The following is a 23557-nucleotide window of genomic DNA, read 5'->3' as shown; positions in this document are numbered from 1 at the left end:
CCAAAAAAAACAACCCCCCCCATAATTGACATTTCAAAACGTGAAAACTGTTGATCAGCTCTAGGGGGACCTCACCGAGAAACCGGGGGCAGGGGAGTAAATCAGGGCGGTATCCGTCCTTTTGGAGAAGAAGCCAGTAAGCCTACAGTCCGCGAAAGAAGGAAGGTGAGGGGGAGCCCTTTGAGTGCCTTGCAGGCAGCTGTCCTGTGGCCAGGGGGAGCAGGTCTGGCTCCTAAGGTAAGGGTGCGTGTTAGGACTGCTCTAGCGTCTCCAGATATTAAAGATTAATCTTTAATTAAAGATTACATCATGTGATGAAACCTCCCAGAATTTAGCCCCCTAGTTACCTCTGAAATCTGCCCCAACAAAAAGTGTAAAGTTTAAAACGTGGTCACTAACGTTCATACATTCTGCAATCAAATAAAGACCAAACAAGGCTCAGTCCCCACTAAGCCGCAACACAGGGGCCACCCCCAGCCCTGGGGAGATAGATCGGCCCCCAGGGGTCTGTGGAGTTGCAAACGCCTTTGCTTTGTGCTACCTCCGCTGGCCCGGAGACTTGCTGAGCTAGGCACGGGCGGGGGGGACAAGCGGAGCCGGGGGAAGTAGCCAGCGGGGGCGGGGGGATCCTCACTCCGCACAGATCCGAGCGGGGCGGTGGCAGCAGCCCCCCGCCCCCCTGGCTGTCTCCGCCTCCCACCCATTCATTCCCTCAGTCAGTCACTCGGCCCAGCGCCCCGGAGCAGCTGCGGCGGCGGCGCCGCTACAGCCCAGTGCCCAGGCGAGCCGCTTCCACCTGCCCGGCAGAGCGCAGGTACGAAGCGGAGCCAGCCGCCCCTTCCCCAGTGCAAGAGCCGCTGCATCGCCCCTGCCCCGGGGCTCGGGCACAGGCGCGCTGCCCCGCGCCACTCTGAGCGCGCTCGCTTCGGCCCCGAGATCCCGCCGCGCCGCGGGAGCTGGCCCCGCGCTCAGAAGGGGAGATTGGCGCGGCCGCCCACCCTCCCACGAGCAGCGGTATGTGGTGCCTCTCGGTGCGCTTGCAGCCGGGAGGGGGGAGGAACGCGAGGCGCTCCTGGGGATGCTGCTGGAGCTGAGATGGGGAACGGGGAGGGATGAGTAACCCCGGTGGGCGTGAGCCGCCTTTCTACGGGGGCGAAAGTGTAGCCGAGCCGCCTGAGCCTGGCGGCGGGGGTGGGGGGCTGGGTTCTGGGCTGGGGAGACGAGCCTGCCCCCAAGAATCCAAAGGCGGGTGAAAGCTCCTGTCGCAGGGAAATCCACCTGTTGCTGTACAAACCTACGGGAGGGTGAGCTAGTGGGACTCCTCGCCGTTCCCCGGCGCTCCCATGCAGCGGGCTTGGAGGTCAGTGTGCTTTTCAGTGATCTTTCTTCTGAGTTCAGTGCCTAAGGTTCGCTACCACGGATTCTGTTCCATGGGCTGGTTCTGTTTCCGAGCCTTTTTTCTCAGCTTAGTGTGACCACTAGAGTCCATGTTTATAAGAGTCTCTGTAGAAAATCGTTTCTTTATAACCACATCAAAGAACCTTCAAGCAGAAGTCCCCCCCACCCCCAAACAATTACAGTACTGCATTCTTTTTCCACCTGATTAAACCTCAAGCTTCCTTCTGTGTTTCTAGAGGGAACAGAAATGGCTGACTTTGTATTGGCTTAAACCCCAGGGTTTTTCACTGGTAACATTTTAAAGATGTAAACTGTGTGTTTTATTTGAAGCCACAGAAAAGAATTGAAATGTTTTTCTTAACATGTTGACTGATACAAGCAAGCGATGGTTTGTTTTAATAAGCCATAATACAATGGTTACAGTATATTTAATGGTGGTTGCACCTCCAGAGGTGAGAGACAGAGATCACATATTTTTATTTTCTCTAACTAGAATTCTTCCTCTTCTGTAAAGTAGAACTTTGTGTTATGGAAGATTTGCATGTATTATTTTGACTTCCAAAATGGAAAAAGATGCATTAGTACAAACTGATTATCCCATGATGAAAACATTTGGAAAGGTGAGAGTAAACATCCTGACTCTTAAACTTGTAGTATGTTAAAAATCATGACTCACTTGATGTTCCAACAACTGCAACTTTGTCTAAAATATTTAGGGGGATAAAAATTGCATGATGATGTGTCTTGATTAACAAAATAAACCTGTTTACAAGTGAATTCGGAGACAGGTGTGTCTCTGCTTGAAAAGGTCTCCAATTACCTTTCTCACATAAGATAATTAATAATAGGAGAAAAAATGCATTAAAATAAAATTATCTCTCTATACCAAGAAATGTTAATTAAAAAAATACAGAGATGAACCCTTAAGGGAAGCTAGATTAAATATTCAAATACACTTGGAATACATGCAATTTCTTAAATAAATGTACACTATCTCATTACCCATTCCAGAAAGGAATCTTTACCGGGGTGGCTCTATGTTTTTTGCTGCCCAAGCACGGCAGGCAGGCGGCTTTCGGCGGCATGCTTGCGGGAGATCCGCTGGTCATGCGGATTCGGCGGTGTGCCTACGGGAGGTCCGCCAGTGCCGTGCCATTGGCGTCCCCGCCGCCAAATTGCCGCCGAAGCCGCGGGACCAGCAGACCTCCTGCAGGCACGCCGCCGAAAGCCGCCTGCCTGCCACCCTCACAGCAACTGGCAGGCTGCCCCTTGCGGCTTGCTGCGGTGGTGCCTGGAGCTGCCTCTGATCTTCACTCAGCCCCTGTATAAATTACTCACCTCCACCTATAGCAGGGGTGGGCAAACTACGGCCCGCGGGCCAGAACCGGCTCACCAGCCGTTTTAATCTGGCCCTTAAGCTCCCGCTGGGGAGCAGGGTCTGGGGCTTGCCCCACTTCGGTGCTTCAGCTGGGGAGCAGTGTTGGGGGCCACTCCACATGGCTCCCGGAAGCAACGGCATGTCCCCCTAATGACTCCTATGCATAGGAGCAGCCAGAGCTGCAGGGGTGGCGTCTGCAGACGGGACAGCACGCAGAGCCACCTGGCCGTGCCTCCGCATAGGAGCCAGAGGGGGGAACGTGCCACTGCTTCCGGGAGCCGCTTGAGGTAAGCACCACCCAGAGCCTGCACCCTTGAGGCACCCTCCCATGCCCCAAGCCCCTGTCCCAGCCCTGATCCCCCTTCAACCCTCCGAACCCCTCGATGCCAGCCTGGATCACCCTCCTGCACCCCAAACCCCTCATCCCCAGTCCAACCCGAGTCTGCACCCCCAGCCTGAGCCTTCACCTCCCCAGCCCAGAGCCCCCTCCTGCACCCTGAACTTCTCATTTTTGGCTCCACCCCAGAGCCCACACCCCCAGCCAGAGCCCTCACCCCCTGCCGCACCCCAATCCCAGTTTCATGAGCGTTCATGGCCTGCCATACAATTTCTATACCGAGATGTGGCCCTTGGGCCAAAAAGTTTGCCCACCCCGGCCTATAGACTAGAAACCCTCTCCTCCCGCCCCTTTTCCCCCACCCCCTAGAATTAGGCTACTAATTCTCCACTGGCCCATATACTCATTTTTATTAGCTAACAACAACATCTTGCCTCTTACTCTTCATATACAGGCAAGAGTCCTTACTGGCCTGCATCCAACTCATAACTATGATCAAGTGATCACTGGATATCACATCTTGTTCTCCATAGACAGCCCCAAACATGTATGCCTTAATAAGTGATAGGCTTGATAGTCTAATTCTATACTCTCTTACTGATTTCACTGGAATGTGATGGGGGAGATGTCTTTGTTTATATTTTTTCTCTCTGTATTGTAAAGGGTACTTAGGATTCTAAGGGTGTTTGTAAAGGGAAATCATGCCTCACCAATGTACTAGAATTCTTTGAGGGGATCAACAAGCATGTGGACAAGGGGGATCCAATGGACATAGTGTACTTAGATTTTCAGAAAGCCTTTGGCAAGGTCCATCACCAAAGGCTCTTAAGCAAAGTAAGCTGTCATGGGATAAGAGGGAAGGTCTTCTAGTGGATTGGTAACTGTCTAAAGGTTAGGAAACAAAGGGTAGGAATAAATGGTCAGTTTTCAGACTGGAGAGAGGTAAATAGTGGTGTCCCCAGGGATCTGTACTGGGACCAGTCCTATTCAACATACTCATAAATGATATGGAAAAAGGGGTAAACAGTGAGGTGGCAAAATTTGCAGATGATATAAAATAACTCAAGATAGTTAAGTCCTAAGTAGACTGTGAAGAGCTACAAAAGATCTCTCAAAACTGGGGCACGATAATAAAATGGCAGATGAAATTCAATGTTAATAAATGCAAAGTAATGCTTATTAGAAAACATAATCCCAACTATATATATAAAATGATGGGGTCTGAATTAGCTGTTACCACTCGAGAGAGATCTTGGAGTCATTGTGGATAGTTCTCTGAAAACATCTACTCAGCATGCAGTGGCAGTCAAAAAAGTGAACAGAATGCTGGGAATCATTAAGAAAGGGATAGATAATAAGACAGAAAATATCATATTGCCTCTATATAAATCCATGGTATGCCCACATCTTGAATACGGCGCGCAGATATGGTCGCCCCATCTCAAAAAAGATATATTGGAAAAGGTTCAGAAATGGCAACAGAAATGCAACAAAAATGATTGGGGCTGTGGAATGACTGTGGAGAAAGTAAACAAGTTGTTATTTACTTCTTCTTATAACACAAGAACTGGGGTCACCAAATGAAGTTAGTAGGCAGCAGGTTTAGAACAAAAAAAAGGAAGTATTTCTTCCACAATGCACCAGTCAACCTGTTGAACTCTTTGCCAGAGGATGTTGTGAAGGCCAAGACTATAACAGGATTCAAAAAAGAACTAGATAAGTTCATGGAGGATACGTCCATCAATGGCTATTAGCCAGGATGGGCAGGGATGCTGTCCTTAGCCTCTGTTTGGCAGAAGCTGGGAATGAGCGACAGGGAAAGGATCACTTAATGATTACCTGTTCTGTTCATTCCTTCTGGGGTACCTGACATCGGCCACTGTCAGAAGACAGGATACTGGGCTAGATGGACCTTTGGTTTGACCCAGTATGGCCATTCTTATGTTAAGAGTGAGTAGTGTTTGGATGGGTAGGTGGCTGAAAATGTTTTGCTTGAACCAATTGTCTGTCAAAAATTATCTCTATTGATGTACTGATCTTGGTAAAGTATCAGTTACACATTCTAGAGCAGGGGTGGGCAAACTGTGGGCTGGATCTGGCCCCCTCAGGGCTTTGGATCCAGCCAGCGGGGTTGCCACCCCTGTGGCGCCGCAGGCCCTGCGCCGCTCCTAGAAGCGGCCGGCACCACATCCCTGCAGCTCCTGAGGGAGGAGGGGCAGAGGGCTGTGCACACTGCCCTTGCCGGTGGGTACCTCCCCGAAGGTCCCATTGGCCACGAAGCGTGGCCAATGGGAGCTTTGGGGAGGTACCCACAGGCAAGGACCGCGCGCGCAGCCCTCTGCCCCCCCTTCCCCCAGGGGCTGCAGGGACATGGTGCTGGCGGCTTCCCAAAGCCTGCCCTGGCCCCAGTGCGCACCGCTGCCACCCCGGAGCTGCTCCAGGTAAGCGGTGCTGGGCCGGAACCCGAACCCCTCCTGCACCCCACCCCCCAACTCCCTGCCTTGAGCCCCCTGCCGCACTCCTCCTGCACCCCAACTCCCTGCCCTGAGCCCCCTGCCTGCACCCCAACCCCCTGCCACACCTTGCACCCTTCCTGCACCCCATCCCCATGCCCTGAGCCCCTTCCTGCACACCGCACTCCCTCCCGCCTCCCAACACCCTGCCCCAGCCCTACATTCATGGCCCTCCAAGCAATTTCCCCACCCAGATGTGGCCCTCGGGCCAAAAAGTTTGCCCACCCTTGTTCTAGAGGGTTGGATTCTAGGCTGTTTTACACCCCCATCAGTGGTTCTCCATTTTCATTATGGAGTCCCAAAGATTTCTTTACTTTTTCACTTTCACCATTCCTTGAATCCTCATGATGTTCAGCATGCTTCTGGTGATGGACACCCTGCTTCTTTATTGACTAAAGAGACCACTACTTTGCAAAATATTTCCTTCCTCCAGAGGCTGGGTGTGCTGCCCCTGCAACATTCTCATACTGTGCAGTCATTGAGGGAGAAATGAGTACAAATCCGATAGCTTGAGACAAGACTCTGAATGTTCTCGTAGGCTTTGGAGTAGCCAGCGCTGAGAAAAGGTGAAGAAGAAAGGCAAAGGCTCTGAAGAAGGAATTGGAGGGCATGCATTCCATGAGTCATCTGGCCATGGAATGAGAGACCAGACTGGGAATTCTAGGGTAAAAGTGAGAGTTATGTATTAACTCATTATATTTCTTTAAAAGTTTATTTAGATGCTGCATGAATTACTATTCAAGTTGTCCACCATTTCTAATTTGCTGGATTTGAGCTTCGCCTTCTACATTTTTTTAAAAAGTGTGTTTTAATTATTTCAAGTATCTTCAGAAATAAAGTACTTTTTTGGGTCCAAACTTAAAAGTATTGAATCTGTTTTTCAAAATAGCTTTCAATTTTTGCTGATGCTTGGTCCCCATACTTTTAAAGTGCTTTGATAAGCAAGAATCCAAGTAGGCATAGTAACTAGCCTAAAGCAAGATTAATTTTTTCCTTGTCTGAGATGTAAAGCTTCCTAGATTCATTTGACCTGTACTTTGGGTCAGTGGTATCAGGATTTTATGTGATGCAAATTTGTTTCTGCTCCATATATTTTGCTTTTAGCCAGTTTACTATGTTTCTGGTATAAATCTTCTATTTCGTAGAATAGTGAAAACCTTATTAAAGGATAACACTTAGCTGTTTGTCTTGTTATATGGAATCTTGATGTGTGTGAACATGACATTTGACATGACTTAAATGATCCAGAAATGCAGCTAAGTTTGCTATTTATGTATATAAGAAGTGGGGAGTGTAAGTGCGGTCATTGTTTACACATCCGGTTCTTCGTAAATCACAGTAAATGATTGACTTTTAGAGCAATTTTAGAAAGCACATCATTAGGAATTTAGCTTAAATCTATTTAAAACCATGAAATTGAGTCAGGAAAAACTGAATGTTAATTGTACTACTTAAAAGAAATCACCCCTGTGTTGTTTCTGACTTAATTGGTCAAACTGGATTGTATTCTCCAATTCAGAGGGGGCCCAGATTCACTATCTTTTCCCTGGAGGGCACTGAAAGGGAAAATTGTGGCTCAGCTGCGCCCCCTTCCCACATAAGTGCCTCCACGGGTGGATTGGTCTCAGTTTATAGAAGAGCAGGGGTGTAGGGGGAAATACTGGTCACCATACCTTTCACAGTTCAAGCCATTGCACAGTAAATAGTTCCTCTGAGGGAGAGATTGTGAGCAGTGTGTCATGAGGCCAGTGTGGCTCCGGTCTCTATGGATCTCCTCAGATATATGTGCATGCGGTATAGTGGACCAAAGCCCTGGCCATTGTTGAGTGGGATGGGTCATCAGGCTAATTTCTGCCTTCCTGATGGGACAATTACACGGAAATTGTGAGTGGGAGCTCACAAATTTCCTGTTCCCTATTTGACATTGTTGATTGTTCTGTGTCCTGTCACCTTTATGGAAACCTCTGCTGTCCTGTAGAGATGAGGGGTTTTCTTGACTGAATTGAAGGCATGCTACTTCTGTGAAGCTGGATGTGTCAGAGTCCTTTCTTGTTGTATTATTAATATAACTTCAGTAAGTGAGGGATTGATGGCAACATAATCATTCATTAATATGCATTAGCTCTGTGGGGTAGGCACTGTTTCTATCGGTTTGTATAGAGTTTAGTACATTTTGGGAACTGCTGCAATATAACAGTGCAGATATGAATGATGTCTTTCTTTATACAGAACACAGAGTAAGGAAGGTGTAGTACACAAATACTGAACTACAGTACACACCTTTTTTATACTGTTCAGAAAGATAAACTGAAAGGCATTTAAGCTGCATTGTCTTCTTAAAAATAATGTATGTGAACACATACAAGAATAAACATAGAGGTAAAGAAAGAAGGGGAATCACTGTGATCCAGTGGCTAGGGCATGAGACTGGGAACACAGGAGATTTGAGTTCTCTCCCAGTTGTGCCACTGTCCTGGTGAGTAACCTTGGGCAAGTCCCTTCATTGCTCCGTGCCTCAGTTTCCCTATATGTAAACTAGGACTAGAGAAGCTTAACTCCCTTTATAAATCACTTGGGTGAAAAGCACAATATAAGAGCTAGGTATTATTAAAATATTACATTGCATGAATACTTAATAAAATATAAAATACTAGCTTAAAAATAATTGTAACTTTTCAGTAAGTTGCAGCCTAATAGGGGTAAGTGTCCAATACTGCAACACTTACATACGTGAACAGCTTTACGCACAAGTATAGTTACTCATGTGCATATGTGTTTTCAGGATCAGACTCTGTAATTCCTCTTTTATTCACCTTCCAGGACTTGCACTCATAGTTCTTTCTCTATGCCAGTCAATGACATCACAAACACTGTAAAGAACACTGCTCCCTGCTCTGTTCTAGTCTGCACCCCTAGAATGCCGGCACCTCTAGGCATGTGCCTACTGTGCCTAATTGGAAATCCGGCCCTTCCTGCAAGCATGGGGAAGTGTGTGTGAAAATTGCATTGGTCTGTGCTGTAAGGGTAGCTGTACCAGCGTGAAGTGCTGTCACTGGTAAAGTCACTGGTTCCCCAAAGGATGGGCATCTGGTAGAGGAAATCTGTGAGGATGCCCCTTATTTGTCCTGTCAAGGACAGATACCACCACTAGCCTGGCAGATCCCCAAGGATTTGTGGTAGGCCGGGGCATCCAGGATGTGACCCTCCATTCCTCTTCTCCAGACTCCCTGACAGCATGGCTCAATTGAAGTCATGCTACTGGGGACTCTCCCTATCTGCATCTGTTCCAAACACCATTGAGGGACTCAGTGGAAGAGTTAACAGAGTCACAGGCTATATTATTTTTTTATTCAGATCCTCCACAGAGGAGGAATGATGTGCACCTTCCTTAACCAGCCCACTCCTAACACTGTAGCCCACCCAATCTCCACATGCTCCTCCCATGTCTGTTACAGATGAGGACCAAATTCTCTTCTGATATTCAAGGAGGCAGCCCCCTTTGACTTGGCTGGGAACTGAGTGGTTCCATTCCAGGGCAGAATTTACCTGGATCTCTCCTTTTAGACAGCACTATAACAGTTGTTGTTACTGGCTCTCACACATTTCTACTTCCATCTTTCTCCTCACTTTATATATTTTAAGGGTGCCGTGGTTTCTCTGCAAGCTCAGTGATTGGGGATCTGTGCAAGTTTGGGACAGCTATTGTTTCCTTTGTGCCAGTCTGGACGATATAATTTAGGAACAGTGAAATGGCCTTGGTTCCCATGCCTGTGAGGAGTCTTCTTGGCACTTGAGATTGTTTCTAAAAATGCTCATTGGGTACAGATAGTCTTATCTGTCCAACCTTTAGTTGTAAAAGATACTTTCATTTGGCTTCAGAAAATATCTAATACTGTTGATTTTATCCATTGTATTTCCAGAATTGGGGGAGTTGTTCCTACAAAATGGTCTTGGGGTGGTAGTTATGAGGAACTACGCTTTCAGCAATTGTAAAAATCAGCCTTTCAGGTATTTACAGTGGAGAATTTAAAATCTTGTCTCAATCGATAAGATTGAGTAAAATGGCCTTTTTCCTCACTGCGGCCCCAGAGGAGCTGCAATGATATTAAAAGGTTCTTATGTGGCTCAGTGTGATGGGCTGGACTCCCAACACTAGCCCTGCAAAAGCTGAATTAGATCAGGTGGGCCCAATCAGCTAATTAGGCTGCAAGCAGTGGAGGTTTAGGGAGCTAATTAAGGGCAGGCTCATCTGTGTGGGAACAGGCAGGGCACGTATAAAGCCAGGGAGGTGGCTCCTCCTCCCCCAGTGGAGGTTGGCAAACCCAGAGAGGGGGAAAGCCAGATATGTAGGAAGAAGCCCAGGGAAAGAGCAGCAAGAGGCAGGACTGTACAGGGAGTGTGGCTGCTTTTTAGAGGGTTCTCGGTCTGGAACCCAGTGTAGAGAGAGGTTCCCTCTCAGCCGCTGGGGAGTGGCGCAGTGCTTTGGAGGTGCTAACCAGACAGCAGGTCTGGAAAGACTGAATTCCCTGGGATAGGAGGACTTTAGTGACCTGGCCTGAGGACCAAGCCATGGAGAGGAAGCTGCAAAGCTGGGAATGAGTGGGGCAGCAGAGCGAGACAAGACAGGAGAAGACAACGCAGGAGGGAGAGTGCAAGCTGGCAGAGCTAATCCGCAGGATGGCCAGCAGGAGGCATCGCTCCGGGTGAGTGGACTCTGTGACAGCCAGCATTAGTAGTAGTGCATTCGTCTTAGCCCTGGCATCAGGTCAGTTGACTCAAGAAATGTTTTAGTAACTGGGTTCCATCAAGGGAGCAGCAAGTCGGGGAAGTCTAGGTTGAAAGTCATCCTCATGATTAATTAACAGGATCACCCACATACTGATAGCCCACCCTCCCCCTGTAATAGGTCCCTGTTCCCATGAAGCTGATGCTCTAAGCAAAAGTGGAGAGATAACTAACTTAGGTATTTTAAACTCTTACTTTGGAACTAAATACAAACATTCTAAGGGATCGTTAGTACTATTTTATGAAATTCTTTTACAAATTGGGTTATGAACTATGTTGTTACTCTGCATCCTCTTGAAAACTTCACTTCTTCCAAAAGGCCAATAAACTCTAGCCCTGGTGAACTATTAAGAAAATAGATGACAGACGTAAACTCCCATTAAAAAAGCCATGAAACTAAGAAGCATGCAAAATCTCATCCTTCATTCACATTGTGTATTTTTCACTGCATTTTATCTCTTAGCTTTCATTTGTGATGTGTCTATTTTGGGTCCGATCATTTTCAAATATGCGCAAGAGACTTTCTCATTAATTTTTCAGTGGATTGTTCACATGGCTAAGTATTTGCAGAATTGTTGTCTTCAGGGCAGGGACCTTGTTTTCATATTTGTCTGTAAACCATATAGCATGATTTTGACAGTATACTCATAATCATATTCTATCTAAGGTACTTGTATGGCCCCAAATACTGTAGTATCTGAGCACCACACAATCTTTAATGTAGGCCAAGTGAGTTGCCCAAGCTCACGTAGCAAATCTGTGATGCAGTTGGGACTTGGACCCAGGTCTCCCAAGTCCTATAGGGTAGGGGTTCTCAACTAGGGGTATGTGTACCCCTGGGGATACGCAGAGGTCTTCTAGAGGTACATCAACTCATCTAGACAGTTACCTAGTTTTACAACAGGCTACGTAAAAAGCACTAGCAAAGTCAGTACAACCTAAAATTTCATTCAGACAATGACTTGTTTATACTACTCTATATACTATACACTGAAAAGGAAGTACAATATTTATATTTCAATTGATTTTATAATTGTATGGTAAAAATGAGAAAGTAAGCAATTTTCCAGTTTTAGTGTGCTGTGACGCTTTTGTATTTTTATGTCTGATTTTATAAGCAAGTAGTTTAAGTGAGGTGAAACTTGGGGTACACAAGACACATCAGACTCCTAAAAGGGGTACAGTAGTTTGGAAAGGTTGAGAGCCACTGCTATAGGATAGTGCTCTAACCACTGGCCCATCCCCTCTCTCTAATCAGTAATCAACATGGGACACTTCTGGGATTTTTCTCAAGCCTGGATATCTAGTCTATTTGTACTTTTAAAATCTGTCATTGAGTTTTTCCTTTAATAATACTTTTGTAAAAATAACATAAAATAGGCAAGGGCAATTTATAAAATTAAATTAAAAAATAGAAATGAGGAAAAAGTTAGAAATGGAATAGAAAGGGCAACTATAAAATCAAAATACATAGAAATAACTAGAACTAATGTGTCAGTCATCTCCTTGAACACTTTGCTAGTATATCTTATCCCTTATTCCCACCATTCATCTGTTTCTTCATTTTAGACTGTATCTTTCACTGTGTTTGGAAAGTGTCTAGTATGTTGTGCATGCTACCACAACTCAAATAACAAAAAGACTGAACTATATACAGGTTTGATCCTACAAACATTGAAGCATGCAACTGTACTCACCTGAGCAGTTCCATTGACTTTGTTTCACAGGATTTGTTTTAATTAAAAATATAATTTTTTTTTACTTTTGCCAGCTGCTCTAGAGGAGATAATCCCTGCTATTGATAGGTACCACAAAGGTATGAGCTTGGTAGATTTACCATTGGCTTAATGGGAGAGAGTTAGGCTAATACTTCATGCTCTTGAAAATCCGACCACAAAAGTTCTCATGAATATTGCAACATGCATGTTATCATGAAACAGTCATGGATGGATGTTCGAGGCTTCAGTCAATTGGTCTTTCTTAACTTTATTCATTATGTTTTCTGAAGGAGGGTATACACCTCTACCCCGATATAACGCTGTCCCAGGGAGCCAAAAAATCTTACCGTGTTATAGGTGAAACCACGTTGTATCGAACTTGCTTTGATCCACCGGAGTGCGCGGCCCCGCCCCCCCGGAGCGCTGCTTTACCGCATTATATCTGAATTTGTGTTATATCGGGGTAGAGGTGTACCTAAAGTCTTGGCTGAATATGGGTTTTATAAAATGGCCTGTGATTGTATTCTGCATCACTCCACAGCACCTCTAAGCAGCAGAGGATCAAACCGGTTCAGCTGCTTTTTCAGTTCATGTCTCCAGAAGCAGCAGAGTGAAATGTCTGTGTCACTTTCACTTCAAAAGTGTTGCTTTTGCAGGCCCCACTAAGGAAGTACTGTGCTGCAGGAACATCAAGTATGACTGAAAAGAAGAGATTCAGGATGGGAAGGAAGAGGATGAAAGGAGCAGAGAAACATGAAAGAGGGGGTAGAAAGAGCAGAGACTCACCAAGAGAACAAGGATTGGCCTGCTATTGATTAGATTTGAAACAGAAATCATTGTCAAGCTTGGTCCTTCACTATCCAGGCCTGCAGGGGCTAGGAATACTGTGAAGGCAGCACACTTATTCCACGGGGGAAATCTGAGTGCCTCCTAAGGATTTAAACATAGAAAAAATAATACACTTTCTTCCGTATCAGCATCCAGGAAAAATAGCTTTGGTTAACTTTAGGGGTGGGTGTAGTGACTCCCTCAGGCCTACTGAAGAAACAGCATCAACTGGCAGCAGTGGGGGGTGTATGTCTGAGCCAGAGAGAGGAAGAGATTGAAACAAAGGGCAGGAGGGGAAGGGGCAGAGAGTTATACAATCTCCTCCATCAAATGAAGATACACCAAGCAACAGAGTGACACAAGTGGGTCTCTGAATACTGTGGGGGGGGAGGAAGAAACAAAAAGCTCAGTCTTCCTTCCAGTATATACAAGTATAATGTATACAGGAAGGGAGAAGGAGTTTTCTGTCTTTTCTTCCCCCTCCACCCCCATATATATGGATGGGGGTAGAACTTCAAATTTATCATAATCTACTAACCAGCAGCTGATAGGAAAGGAGGACCTTTCAAGCATTTTGTAAGGAGAGCAACTCATCAGAAATATTTCTTCCCCTCTAGCCTCCATTCCACTGTTGCTAAGCCCCTGTCTTTCTTTTTGGTCCTCTTCTGGCCTGGTTTTTCCCCTTCCCTTGATATTCTGCCCTGTCTCTCTGCAAAACTCCCTTATCTGATCTCTCATTTTCTTTTCCACCCCTAACCGCACCCCTGTCTCACTGACTTGGTTCCATATCCCGTATTCCATCATGGTTATGCATCTCTCGCCTAACAGCTGCCTATTTCTTCTTTCCTTCTATTCCCTTTTCTTCACTGGTGGTGGTGGCTCCCCTGGCTCGCTGCCAGTTTCTAGATGAAGTGGGAGGAAGAGGTGTGCTGCTGTAGGGAGTCAAAACCAAAGAGGATTTGGCAGCAAGGCTAGTTCTGCTGGTTATAGCTGCAAAAGGAGCTGTTGTGTGGCTTCTATCAGGGCTGCCCAGAGGGGGGGCAAGTGGGGCAATTTTCCCCCGGCCCCATGAGAATATCTAAGGCTCCCCCGGCCCCGCTCCCGCTTTCTCCCATATCCCGGTGCCTCAGCGTGCCACATCAGGAGCTGCCCTGGACAGCGCTGCAGCGATGTGGCTCCGGCAGGGCCTGAGCTCCTCCCGCTGAGTCAGAGCTGTGTGGTAAGGGGGTGGGCTGCGAGCTCCAGTTCCTCCAGAGCCACGCCGCTGCAGTTCTGTCCAGGGGCCAGGGCAGCTCCTGGATGCAGCACGCTGAGGCTCTGAGAGAGGAGAGAGGCGGGGATAACCCAGGAGTGGCCCTGGACAGCGCTGCTGGGGGGAGGGGGGCGGTCAGGGGATGCGGAACCGGGGGTTGGATCGTGGGCGTTCCAGGGGTCTGTCAGGACTTGGGAGGGGTGGGGGGGTGGATAGGGGTCGGGGCAATCAGCGGACAGGGAGTAGGGGGGGTTGGTGGGGGTGGGGTCCCGGGGTGGTGGTTGGGGGAGGTCTCGGGGGGGTGGGGACAAGGAGCAGGATGGGTCGGGGATTCTGAGGGAGGCAGTTGTGGGGACAGGAAGTGGGTGGGGGTCGGATGGGGGCAGGGCCAGGCTGTTTGGGGAGGCACAGCCTTCCCTACCCTAAAGCTCATTCACCAGTTTGAGGCTTGAAGACAGCTATTTAACACAAAGAGCCAAGCTGTTATCTTTTCTGTTAGGGCTACCATCCCTTTCACTTCTCAAATGCCAAATTATAGTCTACATTTAATTTCAGTGCCATAGGGAGTTTCATGTCAGGGGAGGGTAGCTTCATTTAAAATTAGCCACTTTAGATTAACCATGATAGAGCCAAGAGAGCCGTGGGGGAGGGATCACATGAGAAGAGCAATATCCTACACGACCTACCTCCTTCCCAACCCTACCAAGGGAGACCCCCCCCCCGCATTCCCCGAGGCTCCAGAGGGGTTAATTCAGTGGTTCTCAAACTTTTGTACTGGTGACCCCTTTCACATAGAAACTTCTGAGTGCGACCCCCCCCTTATAAATTAAAAACACTTTTTTATATATTTAACACTATTATAAATGCTGGAGGCAAAGCGGGGTTTGAGGTCGAGGCTGACCGCTCATGACCCTTAGTAATAACCTCGTGACCCCCTGAAGGGTCCCGACCCCCAGTTTGAGAACCCCTGGGTTAATTTAATTTTAGCACCCTGTGTCCATTCACATGCATGTGCTATTTTGAGCATTTCAGTTTTCATAGGCTCATCCCAAATTCTGGAACAAGCTCAAATTCTCAGTTTGTGGAGTATGTACATAGTCTATACTAAAGACAAACCCACAGTAACCGTCTCCAGTTTGTGAGGGACCCCATTGAGCCAGTCTCTAGGAAACAGATACATTCATGAAGGTTAAGTCCATTAATGGCTATTAGCCAGGATGGGTAAGGAATGGTGTCCCTAGCCTCTGTTTGTCAGAGAGTGGAGATGGATGGCAGGAGAGAGATCACTTGATCATTACCTGTTAGGTTCACTCCCTCTGGGGCACTTGGCATTGGTCACTGTCGGTAGACAGGATACTGGGCTGGATGGACCTTTGGTCTGACCCAGTATGGCCATTCTCATGTTCTAACTTAAATGAACCCAAAGTTATGAAGACAGATATGAGTCAAGGAAACCAGCAGAGTATCTGACCGGATGGGCTCAGGTGTTTGGTCACACACAAATTTTGTGTGTGGTGTGTTTTTTTTTTTTTTTTAGCAGAATTTTTTTATTGTTTCTTTAAACAATCAAACACAGCAAGCAGCAAATAGTTGGCCACACACTTCTGAAACCCCAAACCATGTTCAGGTTTTGGCAGACTAATTTCAGCTTTTCAATTAAAAAAACCACAACAAATTTTGAAGGAAAGCAGACGTTGTCTGTGATTTTTTTTCTGCTTTTTAAAAACCCCTAGTTTTCGATCCAAAAAAAGTTTTTTGACGGAAAATATTTGTCCAACCCTTTTAATGAGCTTTAGTGCCGTTTAGCACTAGCTGATGCTGAGAACCAGTGATAGCTTGTAAAGGTGACTTGAAAAGAAGTTTTCTCAAAACTGGGTTTGTGCCGAGATGCAGAAGGTTTTTAAATGTTTATTTTTCCCAGGGCCGCCCGGGGGGGGGAAGGTCCCACAGGGGTCCCCACGAGAATATAGTATTCTATAGTATTGCAACTTTTTTTTATGGAAGGGGCCCCTGAAATTGTTTTGCCCCAGGCCCCCTGAATCCTCTGGGCGGCCCTGGCTTCTATTCAAAACAATTGTCAAGTTGTGGATGCTGACAACCTGGCCAACTATAACCCAGTATCGAATCTTCCATTTTGGACCAATATTATTGAGAAGGGTATGGCTAGACAATTCTCAGAGCACCCAGATTGTCTTGTCCCTTCTCAATCTGGGTATACCCGGGAGCATGGCACAGAGCCTGCACTGATTGCTTTAATAGGTTATCTCCTTCAGGCATTAGATAAATATAAGGTGTCCATGCTGATGCTGTCGGAGCTAGCAGCTAACTTCAGTACTCCTTATGGGTGTTTTTAACTTGCCTGGGAACCCTACCATGAATAGATGAAGCTGCTCTTCATTGGCTTCATGCCTACTTCTGAGAGGCCCCAAAGAGTAGGTTTTGGCAATTGGTCTTCTGCCCCAGTATTTCTCTTGCGTGGGGTCCTCCAGGCTTCATTTCGTTCAATGTGTTTATGGGACAACTAGGAAGGCTAAGTAAGGAGGCATGAGCTGCAGAGTTTGCAGTCTGCTCACAACATCCAACCCCCTCTGTTTCATCTGACCCTTCAGAGTGCCAGATTCAGTGACTGTTAGAGTCAGGGGCATGAATGAGGATTTGCTGACTGAGCACAATCCAAATAAAATGGAAGTAATTTTGGTATCACCATGAGACCTGCCACAACCAGGAGAGAGAATGCAGGGTAGGAGGAGATCCCTTTTTGTTAAACCAAATGGATGCCAGGATAGACCACAAGAACAGGGAGATCTCTGGTTTTCCCCAGAGCCTCTGGCCATCCATCTCTATCATTCCTTCTCTTTTATCTTCTTCACTCTTTGTATTCTATTTCCTATTCTTTCCCCCTCCTCCCCATCACACATAGTTTTCTTCCTCTTCTCCAAAATCTTTCTCTCACTTAGATGGGCACAGACATACTGCTGCCTGTCCCTTACCTAATTTGATACTTCCTTCCTCTAATTCTTCCACAGCCTGTTACAGCTATTTCTTCCACAATACTACATCAGATTTCCCCAGGCTACATGCTGCGCCTGCTACAGGTGGGAAGAATGAAGTGTCATAGTAGTTGCTTTCTTCTGCCCTGTGAACAGTTCATGTGGCAGTGCCCTGCAGAACCCAGAGGGTAGTAATGACACATAAAGATAGACTTTCATTATTTAACTTTCTTGCATTTAAGTCCATCAAGCTGGCTGTTTACTTTTTTTTTTTTTTTTTAAGGTAGAAAGCTAACTCTTACTGTTCTGTTAAGATATCAGACTTTCTTATGGTCTTATAGTTATGGGTATGTTTGAGTTTATATTGTAGCATGTTTCTGGAAAAACGGGTGATGTTATCTCAAATACTGAATGAGAGATTTCCCTGAAAGACCATGCTCTTGTTCTGAATGATGTGATCATGCACAATTAGAGCCTTGCTTAACAAGAAGTGAGGAGGCAGCACCTTTCAAGCCAACTGTTTTATATCAAGTTTATTTTTTGACACAATATAATTTATTGTATTTGCAACGTAACTCTCTATGGACAGGAAATACAGTACTGATATTTAATTTTAAAACATCTTATTTTTAAGTATAGTAATTCTCTTTTATGTCATGTTGAAAAGAAATTAATTTTTTTTCTATGTTTATATTTCATTAGTGAAATGGGAGTATAGAAACAAACACGAGGTCAAGGATGGTTGGCCAATACAGTATCTGCTAATGTTTTAAATAAAATATACACAGTATGGTTATATAACCAAATAAAGAATGCATATCAAAATACTAGTTAGGTAGATTTTTTTTTTAAACCTATTATCTGTACACTCTTTCTCTTGTGAACCAAGATGTCACCTACATGACAATCATAACCTTAACTGCTTGGGAGAATGGAAGAGGCCTATGGCTATGCAGGTGTCTCTCATATAGTATACTGTCTTGCAGTTTTCCTACCTGACTCGCCATCTTTGGATGGCTATAAACTGATTTCTTGAACTACTGGCAGTTTCCTCCTAATTTGCATTTAAAAACCTATTGTGGTGATTCTACTCATGGCTTGACAGTCAGCAGATTGCAGCATGTTAATTATTTCGTGTTAGTGGAGCACTTAGAGCTTATTCGGTAATTTCTATTTTCAGAGTAGTACTATTGTTTGTACAGCACTAATATGCAGCACATTTCTAATATTTTACTTGATATCAGGTCTAATCAGACCTGATCATTGGATCAAATCCTTAAAAATTGTGGCAGCAGATTAACTGGACACTTCAAAGCCAGGTGCTACAGTATGCAATTTATCAGCACAAATAACACCTGGTGGCAGACAATAGTATTTAGAAGTAAGCAATCATGCTTTAATAAGAGGCTTGAAGACATGTCTGATCCTGTTAATAACTTCCGTTATAAAGTAGCTTTGTGCCAGTAAGTGGACAAAACATTGTTATCGTTACTGCTTAGAAACCAGCCAACTGAGTGAGGTCGAGGGGCCCCCATTGTGCTAGGTGCTATACCATGCACAGTAAGAGACGGTACCTGCCCTAAAGATCTTACAATCGAAAGAGACAAAACAAAGTGTGGGAGGGGAAATAGAGGCACAGACAAGTGAAGTGACTTGTTCAGGGTCACACATCAGATTGGAGCCCAGAATAGAAACTAGGTCTCCAGAATCCCAGTCCAGCGCCCTGTCTAGCAGTCTGTGCCGAAGGACAACTTCTGAGAAATTCCAGTCTGAGAGCCTGGGACTGGAGTTTATGACCTGCCACCAGGATAAGCTTTTTGCTATCTGCACCACTGTTACGTACTTTTCGTAGAAGGTTCTAGGCTAAAGTCATTCCCTGAAGCAGAGGATGCTCTGAGTCCTTCTCACAAATGAGTGCTCTTTAGAGTGACTGTATTTTGGAAGTGTGCAAGTAGCCAGCTCAGTTGTATCTTTTATTCAAAAGTTTGCTTCCTCACCTCCCAGAAACAAAGGTGTGAAGAAAAATTCTGTTTCTACATCCTAATTGCAGAATAAATTTAAATTGAAAACCAGAAAACGTGGAGGCAGAGTTGTGAGCCAGTTTGATTTCTATGTTTAGCCAAGATCCTAGAAATCATTTTCCCAAGGAAAAACGCAGAATTTTAATTTTTACAGAGAATCTTTAGTTTTTACGTTTTGTGAAAAAATAAAAGCATTTTACTGAAAGTACCAGTGGCACTTATTCAATGTGTGCAACCCCCCCTCTTGTGGTTGATTTTTTGAATACACTTTAAAGTTTACAGTGGAACCCCATTTATCCGATCTAATTGGGACCGGGGCTAGATTAGATCATAAAAAATGGGAGTAATCAGGAGAATTGGCAAAGAACTTTCTATCCCTTATTTTAATATGGAGGAGGGGGAGCTTGGGCAGTCAGCCCCGCACAGTGCTGACAGCCAAGCCTCAGCTGCCTAGGGCTGGCTGTCCGAGCCCTGCTGCTGTCAGCCCAGGGCAGCTGGTGGTTAGGTTAATATGGAGAGCTGGATAATGGAGGCTTGGATAAATGGGGTTCTACTGTACATCTATAAAACATTGTATTCACTCATATATATAAATAAATATAATCAATTGGCTAGGGAAACTAAAGTTCAGCATTTCATTTTAATCACAGAAAAACACTTTTTTTTGGTTTGTTTTTATCAGAGAATTCTGGATTTTTTTTAATCATGGCAAACGAGGATCCCTGGTGATCAGTACTTTCCTAGTGCTCTGGGCTCTTGCATACTATGCTTTAATCAGAGTGCTCTCCTTCTCATTCTTGAAGCAGGAGCTGAACAGCCTGGGAACATACAGCTCTCCTTTCATGTACTGGAAGGTTTGGTAGATGGAAGAATTCTCAGTTGTGGGGATACTGGCTGTGGTATGGGTCAGTCACCAAACTTAAAACTGGCCTTACACTTCACACATTTTTAAAAGGCTGATGTAAAGCCTTGCAGGTGAGGCTGTGTAGTAAATTGGAGCTAAAATTGCCCATCATTTGAACTGGTTAAATTAATATGAATAAGCAGCCCATCTTCCTTTCTTTCTCCATGATTTTTAGATTGATTCTCAGAGAGAGAGAAAAGGGGCCTTTAGAAAACTATGGGGGTGCATGTTGGATTTGATCGATGTATTGTACCATACTTGAGTGAAAACTCCTATCTTGGTGGCTACACTTGTATTATTGCTTTTCCAGAAGACACTGGAAATGTACTAAAGAAAATGAGAGCACAAAGGCACAGAGGGATTAGAAGCAAAAGACATTAGGGTACTGATTATTATATAGATAAACCTTTACAGTTTTGGAGGACAGACTTTTAACTTTCTCTGGTTCCTGAAAAACTGTCTAACTTTTCTGATAAACTCTGCAGCTTCTTACAGACATGTCTGACTCTTATTTTTCTCCAATAATCTAATGAAACAGAGTAGTGTTTACTCATGGTCTTGAGCATGATGTAATCCTTATTACGTCTTATTTCAGGTTTATATCTTGAGCATTAATGCAAGTTTTAAAGCCCTGTATCCTAGCAGTGTGTTTTGTTCCTGTTCTGGAACACAATGTTGGCAGTTCCCCCCGTTTCCTAGTCTATGGGTTGAAGTGGCCAAAAACAACCTCAGGTTCAGTCTATCTTCAGTCACTGTAAAGGGGATAGTTCCAACTGCTGTACCTAAATTATTTATATAGCTGAAGTATGACAAATAATAGAATCCTCTACTTGTAACCTTATGAAAGTGGGAGACTCTTTAGAGCTCTAGTCTAAGGCAAAGCATACCACGGCCTATGGTTACTCAACCAATGGCTTTCCCTTCTGCATGAGCTGCTGTGTATATAGTGAAGTAATTTATTGTGATAATAAAGAGCCATCGGTCTAAGTGTTGTTGCTTTGTAGTAGTGATTGGACCACAAGCTCAGATAAAGGGCCATTAGCAAAATAATAATGAATTAGAGGTCAGTGAATACCTTTTAATAAAAAAAAGTTTGGTAAATAATGCCAAAAATGTACCCCAGAGTGTCACAATAATGGCTCTAGTTAGTTACAAAAAAAAGCAGCATTATGACTCTTAAGCAGGATAGAACAGGAAATATAGGGTAATTAGGGTAATTCTAATGCTTATAATTTATGTTGTTTTTGAGTTTGTTTACATGCACTCTCTGCAGTGCAACTAAAAAAGACCACTTTAAATGAGGTGCCGTACTTGGGGAGAAACATACGGCTTTTAAAATGTAGAAAGTGTTTATTTTTTGTTCATGTTGGAGTACCAAAGAAATAATCGTAACATAGATTGCTGTTGTTTAATGTGGAAAATTCAGTTTTTGAAAGGATTGTATCACCCTTATTTTTAAAAAAATATTTAGTTTTCTTTATCAATGTTTATTTGTAGCATATTAATGTATTTACATTACATTCTATAGACGCCAACACATGTTTTCATTGTTTTCAAATATTCAGATGTTTTCCATTTTTAATCTGGGACCCTGCACTATGTAGCTGAATGCATAAGTCTATTACCTCGGTACAGGAATGGGTTTCGATTTTGTTGGTGCAGGGTTTTCATTAAAAATTCTAACCCTCCCCCCCTCCCCCCCCATTCTCTTAAAAGTATCTGATCACTTGCATTTGCTGTTTAATGAATCTGTGAAACTGTCTCTGTCTCTGTCCATCATCACTGTAGTCATGCGTTCTTTGGGATGTTTTTAGTTGGCATGCCCTTTCTAGTTAGGTGACTGTTTTCCTGTGTTTATTGATAACATATTAGGTTTCCCTTTTCATGTGTTCATGTTTGAGTCTGAGAAACATCACCCAGAGGTGGTGGTGGGGGATGAATGGGGAAGCACCGTGAGCCTGGTGTGGGTGGGGGGAATGGGGTGCCCAGGAAGGCAGCAGGGGCCACAGTTGATTGAGGGTGGGGGAGCCCAGGGAGGCAGCAGGGGCAAGGAGCGCCAAAATATAAGTTTGTCCAGGGTGCCATTTTCCCCAAGGCCAGCCCTGCACATGAAAATTAACTGGCCACAGGTCCACCTTGCAATCTCTTACAGTACATGCCTTCACCTGTGCTGATGCCAGCAGTTCTCTCTAGGACAAGCTTACTCCTTCTGCAAGAAGTGGCACTTTCCTTGTAGCCACCTCAGAAACCACTGAGCAGACATAGAGAGATGAGGATGACAATGGGCCCCTGCCTAGATCCATGCATCTTTTTGGACACTCTCACCTACACATGCTCCTAGGGTGGCTGTGTTTATACAAGATCAAGAAGAAGTTGGATCCTCGGACTTTACCCACTTCTGTGAAGATCCTCTGCGGATCCTAGCCCTGGCTCTTCAACCTTCTGTCTCCAGGCATTTCTTCTCCCTGATGGTTTTGGTAATAGCCATCCATACCACACGTCCATCTGTGATATGGCCACTATCACCAGAGACCTGCTGCAAGTATATCATTAATCCCTTTACTAACCCATTTTTTTAAAAAACAGAGCTGCATAATGTGATCAAACAAGTGATGTCACATGGAGCAGGCCTCAGGGTGGATGGCATCCCTTACCAGAGAGCCCTGGGCTAGGAAATGTTTTCATATAAATTATATATTCCTATAGGGACTGCTCTCGGTGGAAAATGCTAGGATGAGGCAAAGGGAGTGATGGGATGGGGACAGCAATGCAACTGGCAGCCATTTCTTGATGAATCTTGGTCAGCAACCCACAGGGCATGCCCCTATGGCATAACATGAACTGAGACCATGGTAGGGAACTCTGAAGCCTATTTGACAACCTTCCTCAAAGAGGCAGCTGCAGTCTCCTCTAGGTATCCAACGTTGAATCCCAAGGCATATTAAGACTAATTGGGATCCCCTCCCTTCTAAGGGAGCCATGTTTTTCCCCCTCCTCTGAAAATATTTGTCACCATTACCTCTCTGAAGAGACCTACAACTTTCTCAGTAAACATGGGCTCTTTGCTGACCATCGCATTCAGGACACCCTTGCACAGTCTCGTAAGAAGCAGACTAGATGCACATATGGCAGGCCCCTCAAGACACATACAGCAAACCTGCTTGTCCCCAGGTTCCCAACCCATGTCGGCAGCAATAAGGACGGCTAGGCAACTTGCTGTACACTTGACACAAGTGACCCACTCTCCAGGGTCATTAGCAGAAATCGAAGTCTGTTTCTGAACTTTCCCAGGGTATATTTGGGTCACTATCCTTCTCCCTTTTGAAGAGGCTTATCATACTGCAACCATGCATTCATCCCCCAAACCAACGTGACAATGTCCTGGTATTTTAAGCAGAGACAAATATCTCTTGAGCTGTATTTCAGTTATCAC

This window comes from Trachemys scripta, chromosome 2 (assembly GCF_013100865.1).
Source record: "Trachemys scripta elegans isolate TJP31775 chromosome 2, CAS_Tse_1.0, whole genome shotgun sequence".
NCBI lineage: Eukaryota > Metazoa > Chordata > Testudines > Emydidae > Trachemys > Trachemys scripta.
The sequence above is the reverse complement of the archived record's forward strand: the minus strand, read 5'-3'. Positions refer to the sequence as shown.